Source organism: Ovis aries, chromosome 15 (genome assembly GCF_016772045.2).
Source record: "Ovis aries strain OAR_USU_Benz2616 breed Rambouillet chromosome 15, ARS-UI_Ramb_v3.0, whole genome shotgun sequence".
Lineage (NCBI taxonomy): Eukaryota > Metazoa > Chordata > Mammalia > Artiodactyla > Bovidae > Ovis > Ovis aries.
The window spans coordinates 29,841,263-29,858,719 of record NC_056068.1 but is presented as its reverse complement, the minus strand read 5'-3'; the positions used below and the strand labels follow the sequence as shown (position 1 = coordinate 29,858,719).

At 49.3% G+C, this 17,457-nt stretch overlaps 1 long non-coding RNA gene across 2 annotated transcripts in view; it reads right to left on the bottom strand.

The window, feature by feature from the left end:
- Window positions 1–15,705, bottom strand: part of LOC121816679 (uncharacterized) — a 106,759-nt gene extending 91,054 nt beyond the window's left edge. For both annotated transcript variants that reach the window (XR_009596602.1, XR_009596605.1), the window contains exons 1-2: window positions 15,471–15,705; window positions 14,708–14,964 (exon numbers count right to left, since the gene is read on the bottom strand). This is a non-coding gene — a long non-coding RNA (uncharacterized LOC121816679). The remainder of the gene's footprint in view (window positions 1–14,707; window positions 14,965–15,470) is intronic.
- Between the last annotated feature and the right edge of the window lie 1,752 nt (window positions 15,706–17,457).

Below are 17,457 nucleotides of genomic sequence, written 5' to 3'. Positions count from 1 at the left end.
GACTCAAGGCAGGTCCCTGGGTAGTTTCAGAATGAGGGCTAGGCTGTTTGTCTGGAAAACCAACCAGATGAATAGAGGGTTGGCACTTTCAGCCCCCACCCTTGGCCTCCAGGGAGGAGAGGGGAGCTGGAGATTGAGCTCAGGCATGCGGCGGATGATTTAATCAATCACACCTACGTAATGAAACCACCATAAAAACTCTGAACAATAAGCCCTCCTAGATTGGTGAACAGTCATTGTAGATATATTGGGAAAGAGATTCACCCTGACTTCACAGAATGGAAGCCCTTATGCTTCAGTCCATTCCATTACATGTTGCTCAATAGTCCTGTTATTCTGGCTAATCATTTGTACTGTTTCTAATAAAACAATAATCCTAAGTATAGTGGGGACTTCTGCACTGGTCCAGTGGTTAAGACTGTGTGCTTCCACTGTGCAGGGGGCACAGATTCCAACCCTGCTCAAGGAACTAGGATCCCATGTGCTGTTTGGAGCCTCAAAGTAAATAAATAAGTAAATCAAAATTGCCTTTAAAAAATAAATAAGTATAGTGCTTTCCATGAGCTCTGTGAGTCATTCCAGGAAATTGTTGGCTCTGAGGTAGGGGCAGGCACCTGAAGTGGAGCTGGCACTTGAAGGGGAAGCAGTCTTGTGGTACTGAGCCCCTTAACCAGTGGGATCTGTGCTGACTCTGTGTAGCTAGTATCCGAATTGAATTGAAGTATAGGACATCAGGCTTCCAGGTGGCTCAATGGGTAAAGAATCCACCTACAATGCAGGAGACACAGGAGACGAGGTTTCAATCCTCAGGGTCAGGAAGATCCTCTAGAGGAGGGCATGGCAACCCACTCCAGTATTCTTGCCTGGAGAATCCCATGGACAGAGGAGCCTGTGGGTTATAGTCCATGAGGTTGCAAAGAGTCAGAAATGACTGAAGCAACATGGCACACCCCCACACATAGGGCATCCAGCTGGTGTTGGAGAATTGGAATCAGAGGATGGCAGATGACCTAGCAGTGATGCCTCGCACCCCCATGTCCCTCCCTCTCAGCCTCACATGCTCCCTGCCCAGCTAAAGATGACCCCATTTCCCCAAGGAGGACCACTCTTTGATGGGAGGCCATGGTAGGGTCACAGCTTCCTTCCTTCTACACCTGTGAGTATGGTGGTCCAGTTTGCCTATTATTTCCCATGTTTGAGGGGTCCCCTGATTATCTCAATTAGACTGTAAGCCCCTTCAGAGTTTTCTTTAGTCCTATACAGTTTCCAGCTCAGGATGGGCAACCAGGGAATGCTCAGTGGTGTCAGTTGAAAAGGGTAGGCTTGGTTTGTATTCAGGAAAACTTCCCTTCTTCCAACCTTCCCCTCTTCTGCAGACCCCCATGAAAGTTTCCATGAGTGCTCAAAGGGTCCTCACCTGGCTTAGATCCTAGAGCCCCTTCTCCAAGTCTAAGTCTCCTGAAGATGAGGAGGGACCCTTGTGGGTAAGCATCACGCCCCCATCTGTGGTTTGTGGTGGTTGTTTTGCCTTTCACCATGGACCACGCACCTATCTGGGGCGGGGGTGGGGGTGGGGGTGGGGGGTAGTGGCTTGTTGAGCCACTATGAGGTAAAGTGACCTGGCCAGGCTCTCCTGCGCCCCCTGCACAGGGAAAACGATAATAACTCCCATCAGCACACCACTGTGCAGGCTAGCCAGTCTCGCATACCAAATCTCACTTAATCTTCAAATCGGGAGTTTTTCTCACATTATCATTTACAGATGGGAAAACGGAGGCTGAATGAAGTTTGCTGGTTTTTAAAAATATTTATTTAACTTCTTCAGGTTTTAGTTGTGGCACCCAAGATCTTTGTTGCATCACGCGGGATCTTTTGTTGTGGCGCACGGACTCTCTAGTTGTAGCTTGCAGGCTCCACAGCGCTTGCGCTCAGCAGTTGGGGTCACAAGCTTAGTTGCCCCTCCGCATGTGGGATCTTGGTTTCCTGACCAGGGATCAAACCTGCCTCCCCTGTATTAGAAGGCGAATTCTTAACCATTGGACCACTACAGAAGTCCCAAAATGAAGTTTTGGTTGCAGTTAGCAAAGTATTCTTGCCTGGAAAATCCCGTGGATGGAGAAGCCTGGCAGGCTACAGTCCATGGGGTTGCAAAGAGGCTGACATGACTGCGTGGCTAACACATGCACCAAATGCAGAGCATTTAGGTTTGCTGGCTGCATACCTTTTGAGCTTCTGTCCCGTCGTGCTGTGATTCATCTGAGGACAGAGGGAGCTGCAGTGAGTGGCCAGCAAGGAGGGGCAGCATCCTTCAGTCCCTCAAGTCACCCTTCTGTCCCTTGAGGTGCAGTTCCTCCCTCACCCACTCCAACCCGCAACCCCATTACTGTGCCTCTGCCATGCACAGTCCATCTGAGAGGCTCAAAAGCACGCGCACCCATTAACCGGCAGCCCCCCACAGGGATGGACTTGGGAATTGGCAGGAGGGAGCTGCTGGCAATGGGCTGTGGCCACACCCTCGCACCTTCTCTCCAGCCCTTCCTAGGCTCTGCTTCTGTTGTTTGTTCTCCTAAATCACCCCTACCAAGAGAGGCCCTTTTCAGGCTCTTTAGAAGAGGACTAAGGAGGGAACCCTCAGGAATCTCTGAGCTTAGCCTGAGTTCAGCCCTTGGGCCCAGCTCACCAACCTGGAGCAAAGGGTAGGAGAGGAAAAGGCCACTTGGCTTCCTTGCCCCACTATGAGCTTGTCCCATTGCCAGAAACCTGGCAGTGTCATTTCACCTGATGGCAAAGCAAATGCTTCCTGACTGCTACTTACAGAGGCTCTGAAACCCCCAAGCGCCATCAATGTTGGTCTTATTTGATGGGGGAACGAAGCCCAGTGTTAGAAATTTTTTAGGTCTTAGACTACTTAGAGAGAAAACCTTCAGAAAAGATGGCCTAGGAATTTACACATGATGTCACCCAGTAACTTATCTTCTAATGCAGGTGTAAATGACACAGAGATACAGTGAGGGAGCAGAAAACATGAGGATGTTAAGCCCCTGGAGAGGGTGGGGAAAGCATGTGGCACAGAAAGGGGAGCTAGGAATATTAAGAAAAAGTTCTCTTGGCATTGCTTGTTGAAGGGTGCCTCAGCATCTGGTCCCTGATTCTTTGTTGTGATGTGTCAGGATGGGCTCTGCCACCCTAACTTCCCTGTGATCATGGTATCTTCCCCACCTACATCAAGTTTTAAGCCAAAGGGACATTTTTAAGTGGCTCTTCTCTCTCCAGTTCCCTCCAGGCTCCTCCATCTCTCAGCTTTCTCATCCTGGGGCACCAGGATGGGGGCTGAGATCCATCACCACTGCCCTGGAAGAAGCTGGGAAGGGGGCTTGGGAAGGAGCAGTCAGCATAAGCTGGGCTGGGGGCTACAGAGTAGATATTTTCTGACTTGAGAAGAAATCAGAGTGTGACCAGACAGAAAAGGCATCCATCTCTTGACTTGTACAGGTAAATTATCCACACTGTGGCTTATCGGAAGCAAATTACCTGTACCCACGTTGAGAACATCCTCTGTTCTCTTTGTCCTCAGGCTTTCAAAAACTCAGAGGGAGACACGCAACCTCAGAAAGATAACTCGTGGAATAGTGTTGTAGCCATGCATTCTGGGAAACAAAGTCACTCAGAAGGACAATGGAGATAGTGGAGTGCAGTTTATTACACCGGCGGGCCCAAGGCAGAGTCTCCTCTTAGCCAAGGACCCCGACCAGCAATTGTGAAAATCTTTTATACCCCATGTGTATGTGTCTGAACCCACCACTCCAAATTCCTTGAGACTTACATAAACCAAGGAAAATACAATCCCAATAACCAATCATTCACGTGCTACGTGCTATGTGCTCAAACAGTCAAACAGTTAGCCAATAAACAATAAACCTGAGGTTACACTCCGATAGACACAGAAAAACTTATGGCCTGTCTGGAGGAAGGGTGATTAGTGTATGCTTTCTCCTAGGCGATGAGTAACCTAGATACGATCTTTAAGGTTCCCCTGTCTGGAGGGGGTCTTATCCTTCTGTTGTTGTTTTCATAGGCACTAAACACAGAGTTCAGAGTCCATTGGAAAAGTGGCCGAGCATGATCAGCATGAACAGGCCTAAGATGGAGTCCAGGCCCTATGAATTCCTTCTTCATTCCCCCGTCCTGATGCTCTTAACTCATATTATGAGCATCGTTCATAGGGATATATTGCACCCTGGCTCTCCGACCGCCAATTTGGGAGAATGACTACAACCTTTGGGTTACTAAGTTCATAACACATTGTAAAATTCAGGGTCCACAACGCAGAACTATCAAGGCAACTATAGCAGTGGTAAATATAGTTTTCCACCCTTCACCCAGGATAGGACCGAAGTCCAGAAAGGAATGTTTTCATTTGACATTGCTTTACCTGGTTTTTCATGTCATCTAAAGCAGTCGATACATTGCCAGATAAGTCAGGAATGTATACACAACATTCAGCCTTAATTATGGCACAGGCCCCTCCTTGAGCAGCTGTGAGTATGTCCACAGCCATGCTATTATGAGTTACCACTTTTCTCATTTGGATTTGCTCTTCATTTAGGGCTTGGGTGGCTTTTGTTCTATCTAGGAGGGCCTGTTGTGTGAAATTAGTCAAGGCCTCTACTTTAATCATGATATCTGTTGTCCCTATAGAGGATACGAATAAGCAGCAATACACTCATACCATTGAAACACGGATCTTGTCCACCTTGCATGTAAATAAGGTAGATTTACTGGGGCTACCGGGGTAGATTTACAACAAGTAGGTTAGGCTCTTGTTACACTGGCATTTATATCCAATGTAACCCCATGACCCAAGTCTATTGACTGTAGGTCTTACACCAAGAGAGCAAGGAGAGGTTATGATTGGCAAGAGAGAGGAAGGCCTCTTTTTGTCATCCCAGAAAGAGCAGAGTGGTTTAAAATCTCCTTGGCAGAGCGGTGACACCCACCAAGGAAGTCCATCCGTCACCGACAGAGGCACAGCCCTACAAACCCAGCAGCTGGGAGTGTGGAAGTCTGCGTGGGAATGTGCCCATGAGATGAAAGCATTGTCCTGAGTTGAAACGGAAGTTAAATTCAAAATCACGTTGGTGAGGCCAAGCAGCAGGAGTTGGTTGTGTGGCTTCATCCTGAAGGGGCTCCTCCAGGATCTTCTTTTCCTTCTTCTTAAGGATGGTCTTAGTCTCTCGAGGGTCAGTGGGGTCCCTCTGTGCAGTCCACTCAGCGTTTTTTGGGTCTGCATTGTATGTTCTCTTCACGTTTGTATCCAAGGGACAATACCTGCAACTTTAACTGCAGTAGGGGTAGTTAGAATAACGTAAGGGCCCTTTCACCAAGGGGCTAGCAAATCATGTTTCCAATCTTTGACCCATACTTGGTCATCAAGCATAAACTCATGAATCTGTTCCCCGAGGGGGAATGGCACCCTTTCTTGTACAAACTTAGTTACCCGATTTATTACCTTACCCAGTTCCATCTGCTGTGAAATCCTATTCCCCCTTACCTGAGGCAAATTTGTTGACACCTGTTTTATTATGGGAGGGGGCCTCCCACGCACAATTTCATATGGAGAATAGCCTTGGGACTGTGGGGTCATCCTGAGTCTGAGCAGAGCCGTCGGAAGCAAGTCCACCCAGGAGCAGTCAGTCTCTGTGATCCACTTGGAGAGTCTCTTTAATGTCCGGTTGGTTCATTCCGCCATCTCAGAACTCTGGGCCTATATGCAGTGAGCAGTTTCCATTTGATGTTTAAAGTTTTGCTTACTTGTTCTACTAAATCAGCTACAAAAGCCGGGTCATTGTCTGAACCAATGGTGGTAGGAAGTCCAAATCTGGGAACTATTTCCCTAAGCAGGCACCGGGCTACTTTTGATGCTCCTTCAGTCCAGGTAGGAAAAGCTTCTGCCCATCCCAAGAACGTACATACCATGACCAGCAGGTAACAGTAGTGTCAGTGAGGTTTCATTTCAGTGAAGTCCACTCCCAGGTGTTCAAAGGGCAGCGTGCCTTTCCGCTAAATACCCAGAGGTTTTTGTCTGAATACCCGAGAGGCAGCATTAACCTGTGAGCAGGCAGCATGGCCTAGGTGGGTCGCTTGGTGTGTTTGGCTTACCAGATTGTGTGCCAGCTCCTCTGGTACCAATAATTTGCTGCTTGGCAATTCCCACCGTCCCTTTTCAGTCTTGATGGCCCTTCCGCTTTGGCTAACCTGACAGCCGTTGTCCTTGTTTTATCAGGCTAGTGCCATCAGTATACAGGACCCAACTAGTGTCTGGACCCTTGTGTCCTTCTTTAAAACAAACCCCAGATACCTTACCTCCTCCTCGCAGATCTGTGCCTCCTTCTTCAACACCCAGTAACCTGCTTTCATCAGCAGCTGGAGCAGTGCTTTTGTCCCTTTCCAGCATTTTTCCATGGTCCCGGTGGCCAGCAGCAGGTCATCCCCATATTGTAGGAGCCAACATCCATACTCTTTCAGATGGAATGAGTTCAGGTCAGAAGCCAAGGCTTCCCCAAAGATGGCTGGGGGGTTCTTAAACCCTTGAGGGGGAGTCCAGATGAGCTGTTGCTTGGTGCCCCTGACTGTATCCTCCCATTCAAAGGCAAAGATGGGCTGTGACGCTGGGGTGAGGCGTACGCAGAAGAAGGCATCCTTGAGATCTAGTGAGTATAAACTTTAGTCCTCGGCGGGAGGAGGCTAAGGCATAGGGGTTTGGAACAGTGGGGTGTGAAGTCACAGTAGCCTGGCTGACTAGCCTGAGACCCTGTACAGGCCTATAGTCCCGCCCTCCTTCCTTTCTGACTGGCAGGATTGGCGTATTCCAAGCCGACTGTCACTCTGCTAGAATGCCCGCTTGTTTCACTCTATTGATGTGGGGCAGTATGCCGGCCCAGGCCTCTATCGGTAGCAGGTACTGGAGCTTTCTAACCGGGATGGTGCCTGGTTTGAGTTCAGTTATCACTGGGGCTTAATGTTTGGCCAGCCTGGAGGGAGGGGGGGTTGTCTTCTGCCCAGACCTCAGGGAATAATTGAGTTATTGAGTTAGCTTGCTCTCATGCTCTTCCGGCCCACCCGGTTCTTCCTTCGGAGGCTCATGCAACCTCCACTCATCTTGGGGTGGTATTGAGAGAGAGAGCAAATAGGTCATAGAGTCCATCTGAAAGGTGGGCCTCTCCTCAGGGGCGAAAGTCTCTTGTGCTCCTAGTTTTGTTAGGTAGGTAGAACAGGGGAAAGGAGTCCAAAATGGCGGTGGCTAAAAGACAAGGAAGGGAAAAGCCCGCGAAAATAGAACGAAAGAAGGTCGGAGGACCTCAGGTAAAACAGACAACACTCCTGGCTGGCCCTCCTGCTTTCTAAATAAAATAGAGCTGTAACACTGATTTGTCTAAGAGCTATAACATGGTGCATTCGAGACCTGAGAGCTATAACACAGTCTATCCAAGACCTGAGTGCTGTGACACGGCGAAGGGGCTTTAATGTCCGTCACTCCTGATCCTTGTTGTGACGAGACAAAGAACCGAGGAACATACACTCGCGTGACATCTATGGTGCCAAGACTCGGGTTTAACCTGGCTGAAACAACCTCCACGCGGAAGAGGCCAAGCACAGCAGGAACCCAACTCAGCGAAGCTCCCGTGGTAGAGGCGGACTGCAAAGAAAATCCAGCGCAGGAGCAGGCCCATCGTGCTGGAAACCGGGACAGCGAAAAACAAACTCAGCAGAAAGCTCACGCGGCCCAGTCTCAGATTCCAGAAGACCTCCGGTTAAGGTAAGAGGTCTTGCTCCTCTGGCTGGAGGGACATGCCTAACGAAATCTTAATTCCTTTACAATCTCTCGTTTCTGTTTCCTCGAACATCCTGGGAACAGGCGGGCGGCAGGGGGCACAACTGAGGGACTCTGGAGAGGCTAGTCCTCAGCATGTCCCAAAGGTGCTATCTGCTGAGCCCTGGTAGCTGTTACACAAGCCGGTGGGGGTTCTTCTGTCCTTTTTCTTCTCTGTACCAAGGATCAGACCGATGAAACTGAGCACCAGTCAGATATTTAGCAAATTTTCCGGCGGGCTGTGAAGGGGATTCCTTGGCATGTTTTTCCCACTGCTTTTTCCTCCTGTCCTTCAGCTCTCTCCCGAGACTCAAGCCCAGCCAAAACTAATGAAACTTGGGCTCTGATGTCTCATTGCAAAAATTCATTGAGAGTCAAAGCGATAGATAAGAGGTAGATTTGTTAAGATTCAGAGAGAAGCGCCCACTCTACAGGGTACTGGCCATGGAATGCAGCCTGGCTAGGTTTTGCGAGCGCGGTGAATTCACATGCTAATGAGTGAGAGGATCATCCCAGCCATTAGGGAACCACCCACTCCTCCCTCTTTTGACAGTGCCTTGGAGCTGTCCTGCCACCTCTGGGTGTGTCTGTTGGCTTGTAGATTGGGGATTAAGGTTTACTTGAATTTGACTTGTCATCTTGGACCCAGTTGATTTTAATTAGTTTACATTATACCCTGGTGCTCTGTCATTCTTTCAAAGGTTGTGCTCTGCCCCTTTCCCTCCTGTTTCATGCTCTTTTCCTGAGCCCCATCCAGACCCACAAGGTTGCCTCTACAATCTTCTGGAGAGACAACCGGAAAATAGCTGGCCTTGGGAGGAAAATACTCTATAATATCCAACCCCTAATCCTACCCAGTACTGGTCACATGGGAGATCTTAGGGACACCCAACTCCAGTCCAGGGGTCCCAGGAGGTTGTCACACCTCGACCTGCCCAGGGACCCAATTCTCAGGAGGCCATCACGCCTCGACCTGCCTGCCTGGGGATCTGCACCCTGACCCGGGGATGCCTGGCTCTCAGGTTGCAACAGTTCTGGGTAGGATAAGCTTCAGAAAGACTCACCCCTAAGGAAATCCACCCATGGAAACAGAAGGAAGCCTACTGTGGGACTGTGCCCAGTCTCAGCAATAACTCAGGAGCCCAGTGAGAATCCCATTGCCTTTCTGGAAAGGCTAACAGAGGCACTCCAAAAGTTTACCAGTCTGGACTTGGACTCTTACGAGGGACAGGTGATTTTAAAGGACAAATTCCTGTCCCAATGTGCATCAGATATCAGAATTTAGTTACCACAGCCACAACAGCAGGACCCCGCTGTCTCTTTAGATGAGATGGTCCAGACAGCCACCAATACCTTTTATAGCAGAGAACAGGAGAAGGAGGCCAAGGCCCAGGAGAAGGAGAGAAAGAAAGAGACAAGGCATGCCAGGTGCTGGCTGCCCTCCAGAGAAGCCCTATGGCAAACCCCGAGTCCTTAAAGGACAAGGCATGAGACAAATGCCTGATCTGTAGACAGGCGGGGCATTGGGCCAAAGAGTGTCCAAACCGTGACAAGTCTCCTAAAACAGCTTGCCACAAATGCCATCAACTGGGACATTGGGCGGCACTCTGCCCTCGGGACCCAAGAGCCTCAAGGTCAAGCGCCAAGCCTACCCTCACGATGGTTCAAGAGGACTGAAGCAGCCCGCTCCAGCCAGCCCGCCTGTCACAGATAACCATCATGGGGCTGGAGCCAAGGGTGCAACTGGATGTGGCAGGTAGGTCCGAAAATTTCTTGGTTGACACAGGGGCCACCTGTCCTGATCTCCTACTCTGGAGCCTTCTCCCAAACCTGTACCATTTTGGGTGCTACAGGAAAAGCAACTACTAAAAGATTCACCTGAGCACGTCTTTGTTGCTAGGATGGACAAATATTTTCCCACCGGTTTCTGGTGGTTCCTGAGTGTCCTACTCCCTTATTGGGAAGAGATATACTCACTAAACTGGGGATCATCCTTGTGATGGGAAGTTTTTCAGCCCCTAGAGCTCTACAGCTCCTGGTTACTACTGAAGAACCCATTACCTTCACTAGAGAGGGACCAAAAACTATGGGAAGACAAAATTAACCCCCAGGTGTGGGACCAGGGGATTCCTGGACGATCCCACAAAGCTGAACGGGTCATCACTGTCCTTTGAGATCCCACTCGGTTTCCTAACCGGAAACAATACTCTCTCAAAAGAGAGGTTCAGGAGGCACTATAGCCTTTAATAAATAAATTCTTTGCTTGTGGACTATTGGTCCCCACCAGTTTGCCATGTAACACCCCAGTCCTCTCAGTAAAGAAAAAAGACGGAACCTGGTGAATGGTTCAAGATCTCTGGATCATAAATGAAGCTGTAGTCCCCCTCCATCCCAGAGTACCCAATCTCTATGTAATCTTGGGAGAAATCCCACCCAGTGCCAAGTGGTTTATAGTCTTGGATCTCAAAGATGCATTTTTTTGCATACCACTGGCTTAAAAATCCCAATATCTTTTTGCCTTTGAGTGGGAGGCCCCAGGAGAAAAACGCCAACAGATGACTTGGACAGTATTACCTAAGGGGTTCAGAGATAGCCCCCACCTGTTTGGACAGGCCCTTAGCCGGGACCTCCTAGATCTGGACCTGGGACCTAATGGGAAAATATTACAATACATAGATGACCTACCAATCTGCTCTCCAGATGAGAAAAGTGCCCAACAACATGCAATTCAGGTTCTAAACTTCTTGGCAGAAAGGGGATATACAGTCTCCCGCGCTAAGGCACAGATGGTCGAGACAAAGGTCACTTACCTAGGTGTTCAGATTACACACGGGTCCAGGAGGCTGTCCTCTGATCGGGTACAAGGAATCCTCCAGTTGCCCTCCCCCACAACTCAAAAACAATTTCGAGCTTTCCTGGGGCTAACTGGATATTGTAGAATCTGGATATCCAACTATGGTCTAATTGCCCAGCCCTTATATGAAAGCTTAAAGGGATGAGATGATTCAATCCCACTGATGTGGGGAACTCTTCAAAAGAAGGCAGAGGCTACACTAAAACAGGCCTTAACTCAGGCACCTGCCTTGAGGTTGCCAGACCCAGAAAAAGCATTCCAACTTTAAGTCCATGAAAGAGAGGGAATAGCCTCGGGAGTGTTAACTCAAAGGTTGGGATCTGAGCCCCAGCCTGTAGCTTACTTATCCAAAAAGCTCAATCCAACTACCCGAGGCTGGCCCCCCTGCCTTCGAAATCTTGCAGCTATTGCAATCATGATAGAAGATGCTTTAAAACTCTCTTTTGGGGGCAAACTATTTTTACCAGCCACCAAGTAAAACAACTCCTAAATGGGAGAGGTCGTTTATGGATGTCTGATCAAAGAATCCTCAGATATCAAGTAATGCTGATGGAAAATCCAGGCCTCACTATATCCCTTTGTGAGGTTCTTAACCCAGCCACCCTCCTGCCTACCCCCCGAGGGCTCTCTCTCCTTTCACTCTCGTCTAGAAACCCTGGACCACTGGACAAAACCCCAAGAAGGATTGTCAGAAGATCCTCTGACCAATCCTGAGGAAATCTGGTACACTGAAGGAAGCAGCTCTGTCTTGGATGGAAAAAGAAGAACCGGGTATGCAGTAGTCTCCAATTTTGAGACCATAGAGGCTAAGCCTCTGCCACCAGGTACTTCAGCCGAATTAGCTGAGCTCATAGCCCTGACTCGAGCTTTGGAGCTGGGAAAAGGAAGAAGAGCAGCCATTTACACTGACTCCAAGTCTGCCTTTCTGGTGCTACATGCACATGCTGCTATTTGGAAAGAAAGGGGCCACTTGACCACCCAAGGGTCCCCAATCAAATATGGTGATCAGATTCTTCGACTCTTGGCAGTCCATCTGCCCACTGAGGTTTCAGTCTCCCACTGTAAAGGACACCAAAAAGGGAGCACAGAAGTGGCACGAGGGAACCAAGCAGCTGATCAGGCAGCTAGGAGAGCAGCATTACAGAACCATGACCTAATAGGGGCTGCCACCTTAGTTCCACAGACTAATTTGCCAGAAACTCCTTCATATACTGAAGGTGAGACTCTTAAAGCTAAGAGCGAAGGCTTTCAAGATCATATGGGGTGGCTCCAAAAGGAGGGACTCCTTTTTCTGTCTGGGAACCTCCAGTGGAATTTGTTAACTCCTTACATGCCACTACTCATTTAGGAGAAAAGGCCCTCTAAAGATTACTAGAAATGTCCTTCAGAGGAACAGGTTTCCAAACAACTATAAGACAGGTGGTCTCCTCTTGTCCCACTTGCTGATTAAACAACCCCCAAGGAGCTCGAAGACCCCAGCTGGCCCAGCCTGTCCAACGATGTGGGGCCTACCCAGGAGAGGACTGGCAGATGGACTTCACCCAGATGCCAGTTTCTCAAGGGTACAAATACCTATTAGTCATGATAGATACATTCTCAGGATGGATTGAAGGCTTTCCCACCCAGACTGAGAAGGCTGAGGAGGTGGTAGAAAAACTTGCTCCATGAAATCATTCCAAGATTTGGTCTGCCCAGGTCATTACAAAGTGACAATGGGACATCATTTACTTCTAAGGTCACCCAAGGGGTCTCGAAAGCATTGGGCATTACTTACTATCTCCACTGTGCCTGGAGGCCTCAATCTTCAGGAAAACTAGAAAGAGCCAATCAATTCTTAAAATCAGCGATAAAAAAGATAACCTAGGAGACATCCCTGGGATGGAAGGAGGCTTTACCAATAACTCTCCTCCGCACCTGCATTGCCCCTGAGGAACAGGTTGGTCTTAGACCTTATGAGATGCTATATGGGAGACCTTTTGTTTATGTCAATGACCTCTTCCTAGATCCAGAGGTCCAGACCCTCAAGTCTTATACCATGGCCATTGGGCAATTCCAACAGGATATATGCTTGTGGGGTATGAACCAGGACCCAAAAGATTCTAAGGAGTCACCACTATATGCTCCAGGAACTCAAGTCCTAATTAAAGTCTGGAAAGATGGGTCCCCAAAGGCCCAACTCCAACCCACATGGAAGGGCCCCTACCCTGTAATAGCTTTCTACCCCCACAGCAGTCAAGGTACCAGGACATGACTTCTGGATTCACTACTCATGAGTCAAGCTGTGGAAGAAAACAGAAGAGGACACTCAATACACCTGTGAGCCCCTGGGAGATCTCAGATACCTATTCAGGACTACCAATGAGCGCCATCATGAACACCCCCCAAAATCTGGTTTCTGGAGATAAGATTTCTCAGAATATCTCTAAAGAGCCAACACAGTTTGGTAGAGCTAGTACTCCAAAACAGACAGGAGATAGATCTGATCCCTGAACAAGGAGGGACTTGAGCCATCCTGGCGAAGTGAATTTAAACTTGGCTAATGCCCCTACTGGTCCTTGTTATGCTATATTGATGATGCTTGTGATTGCTCCATGTATTATCAGTTGTCTAACCTGTTTTTTGTCTGCCCAGGTCAACAAGCTGCAACATGCAGTGCCAGTTCAACAAAGATATAAAACTACAGCCAACCACGGAAAATATCACACATCCTTAGATGGACACCCCTATAAGGACTCTGAGGCTTGAGACTAGCAAGAAGGGGGCCCAATACCCCTCGCTGTCCCAGTTCAGCAGGAAGTAGCCAGAAAGACCTCGACGTCCCTATTCCCAAAGAATTGGGCCTCCCATCTCTTGAGGCGGGATTGTTAGGTAGGTAGAATAGGGAAAAGGTGTCCAAAATGGCGGTGGCTACAAGACAAGGAAGGGAAAAGCCCGCGAAAATAGAACAAAAGAAGGTCGAGGACCGGAGTGAGGACCTCAGGTAAAACAAACAACACTCCTGGCTGGCCCAATTTACATAGGACATGATAGGGAGAGATAGGGACATAGGGAGAGATAAACATATAAAAGAGGAGCCAAAGCCAGCTCTCTCACTCCCCAACGTGCTGGGGCGCTCTTCTCCTCCTGCCTTTGGATCAACGTCCCCTCACGCCTAGAAGATGGATTTTCCTGCTATCTTCTAAATAAAATAGAGCTGTAACACTGATTTGTCTAAGAGCTATAACATGGTCCGAGAGCTATAACACAGTCTATCCAAGACCTGAGAGTTGTGACACACTGAAGGGGCTTTAATGTCTGTCACTCCAAATTTTTGTTGTGACGAGACAAAGAACCGAGGAACATACACTAGCGTGACAGCTTGGAGAGCAAGTCTCTTCCCAGCAGGGGTACTGGGCACTCAGGAACGTAGAGGAATTCGTGAATCACTTGGTGCCCCCCATCTGACATTTCTGGGCTGGCAAAACGATTTAATCATGTCTTCTCCCCATACCCCAGTTACAGCGGTAGTCCTTTTGGACAGTGGTGCCACAGGTTTTGTTACTACCGACAGCTCTGCTCCTGTATCCACCATGAAGTCAATGTTTTGGTCCCCCACTTTTAAGGTTACCATGGGCTCTCGGGGACCTGATATCTCTGAGCCCTGGCAACCCTATTTAATTTCCAAGTCAGCAAGCCCCACAACTGCGGGAGCTTCCTCTTCCTTCCTTCCCTTAGGGCATTCATTCTTCCAGTGGCCAAAAGCTTGGCACCAGGCACACTGGTTTGGCTGTAACGGGGCCCGGGGCCTCCACTGGGACTGGTTGAAGGACTGTCCTGTCCCTGGGACAGAAGAGGTTTTCAGGAGGGCCCGAGATAGACTTTCCCAGAGCAGCAGCTAGCATTGCAGATCTCTTGTCTATTCCCTTTCGTTCCCTCCGGCTCTCTGGCAGAGCGCAGTCTCCGCTTAATTCCAGCGTCTCCCTCCCCTTTTTGTCAGTACTCACCCGGAGAGGCGGGTATAGCTTGGGCGGTGGCTGGAGCCGGATCCTGGAAGTGCTGGCTGGAGACTTCTCTCACCGGGATCAGAGCCACCTCGGTGGCTCTGCGACCTCCGGGAGAGCTGGCAGAGGAGCAGCGGCTGCTGCAGGACTTCACCTGGCCCTGGACTGGGCATTAAGCCCGCCTCCAGTCCTGGTGGAGCACTGAGGCAGGAGCGTCATTATCCAGTATGGGGGAGGGGTCAGGTCATCCGGTCCAAGTCCTGTAGAATTTCATTTTTTATCATCAGTCTATTTTTGTGCCATCAATATTTTTCCCTTTCCCTTCTGGATACAGAACCTTGTCCAAGCAGGAGGGTCTTGAGCTCACCCTCGCCGTGAGTCAATATATGGATATTGATCCAGGTGCCCTGGCCCTCCTGTGACTCCTGTATAGACTGCTTCCACTATTGTTAAGTTCATGGTGTTCTCTGGTGGCCATCCTACTCCCACAGGGGGCCATTCGACCTCACAGAGTATGTGGAGGCTGTTAGGCTTCATCTTCACCCCATAGTCTCCTCCTAATCCCTTCTCAAAATTTTTAATCCTGCACTCCAATACGGTTGCCTTAGATTCACTTCCTCCCATCTTGCTTACCTTCTCGGACCTTCTACTTTTCCTTTTTGTTCTGTCTACGAAGTTCTCAGTACCCTATGTACTTCTGATATTTCCACTCAATGACACTTAAACGGCCGTTCTGCCCGCCTAATTGTGGTGAGAAGAGACTTACCTGCCAGATCCCAGAGAGAGAAGGGATCGGCGTGCCTTCACCTGGTCAGCACAGCCGAACCAGAACACCACGTGGTCCAAGACTGTCTTTCCCTTAAAGTCCATTCTGCCTTGGTGGGCTTGATCAGGTGCGGATGAAATCACAGATGGGTTAAATATATCATGTCCCAGGCCATCTCTGGAAAAGCCAATCCATACTCACTTATGTATCCTTCTAGCCTAACAATTCTAGGGGGTCAAGAATTTCACAGCAGAGGGACACCTCCCTGGGGAGGGCAAAATATGACCATACAAGGACCAGTTTCCTATCCTAAAAATCCCCTGGTGATCGCTGGTAATAATTTTCCCTGAGACAGCGTGGACACACCTCCTAAATGACCTTCACAAATTTCCTTCCTAAACTGTAGCACGCTTGTCGACCTGTGTCAAGCAATCACTGCTGTCAGCCTATTCCAGGCCCCTGTGGGTCCATGCTCCTTCTAGTCCCTCCCAGGGGGGTGATCAGGCCCCCTCTTCCACCCTGCCAGGTGAGTTCCTCCTCACCTGAGCGCTCAGTTCCCTTGCTGCCTTTCACTACCTGCCAAAGCGAAGAAACCGGGCGTTGAAAGGCTGAATTCTTCCAGAGGGGCGAGGCGCCTTCCCTCCTCTAGAAGACTCAAGCCACAAAGCCTCGGGTGGTCTCAGATGAGACCTGTCTCCTCAAAGTGAGGAGTTTCCTGGCCAATGCGCCAAATGTTGTAGCCACGCGTTCCGGGAAACAAACTCGCTCTGAAGGACAATGGAGATAGTGGAGTGCAGTTTATTACACCGGCGGGCCCAAGGCAGAGTCTCCTCTTAGCCAAGGACCCCGACCAGCATTTGTGAAAATCTTTTATACCCCGTGTGTGTGTCTGAACCCACCACTCCAAATTCCTTAAGACTTACATAAACCGAGGAAAATACAATCCCAATAACCCATCGTTCACATGCTATGTGCTCATGTGCTCAAACAGTTAGCCAATAATCAATAAACCCGAGGTTACACTCCGATAGATACAGAAAAATTTATGGCCTGTCTGGAGGAAGGGGTGATTAGTGTATGTTTTTTGGTAATGGACAAGGAGGCCTGGCGTGCTGCAATTCATGGGGTCGCAGAGTCGGACACAACTGAGCAACTGAACTGAACCTAGATATGATTGAAAGGTAAGGGCAAGGTCGGACATGTCAGGACATGTCCCGGCAGAGAGCCGCAGACAAGCCCAGGAGGCGGGCCGACAACCAAGCCATCCAATCAGGAAGCCGACATGGAGCCCTTAGACACCGCTGAAACCCGCGCTTTCTTCCTTATATGGGAACCCGGCCCTAGCTATAAAACCTTTCCTCACCCCTCCTACCTCGCAGACTCCCTTTGTCTCCTTGCTCACCTTCCCCCAGGAGTTCTGCCCGAGAGCGACCGCCCAATAAAGGCCTTCACCAACGGTCCATAGAGGTGGCTCTTTCTTCCCACGGCGTTTCTTACAATGATCTTCAAGATTCCCCTGTCTGGAGGGGGTTTTATTTTTCTGTAGTTGTTTTCATAGGCACTAAACACAGAGTTCAGAGCCCATTGGAAAGGTGGCTGAGCATGATCAGCATGAACAGACCTAAGATGGAGTCCAGGCCCTATGAATTCCTTCTTCAACAAGAGAGGCAGCCAGGGCTGGGGAATGATGTGTTATGTGTGAGAAGCCATGTGCAGGAAGATTCCAAGGCTGACAGGAAGGAAATGAGACACTTCCAGATGTACCTCCATCAATCAACCACTTAGTTCCAGGCTTCTGCGGGCTTGAAAAGTCCTGAGGAGTCTGATCCACACGTCTCTTCATTTCAAAGGACCTGTGTTAGTCACCTCAACACTCCTCTGGGAGTGTGAAGAGAGGACAGGGGCCACAAAACTGTGATTTCCTAGGTCCTTGTTAGGGAAATTAAAATAGAGGTAGTCCTGTTCAGACTTCAGAAGTAGGGAAGCA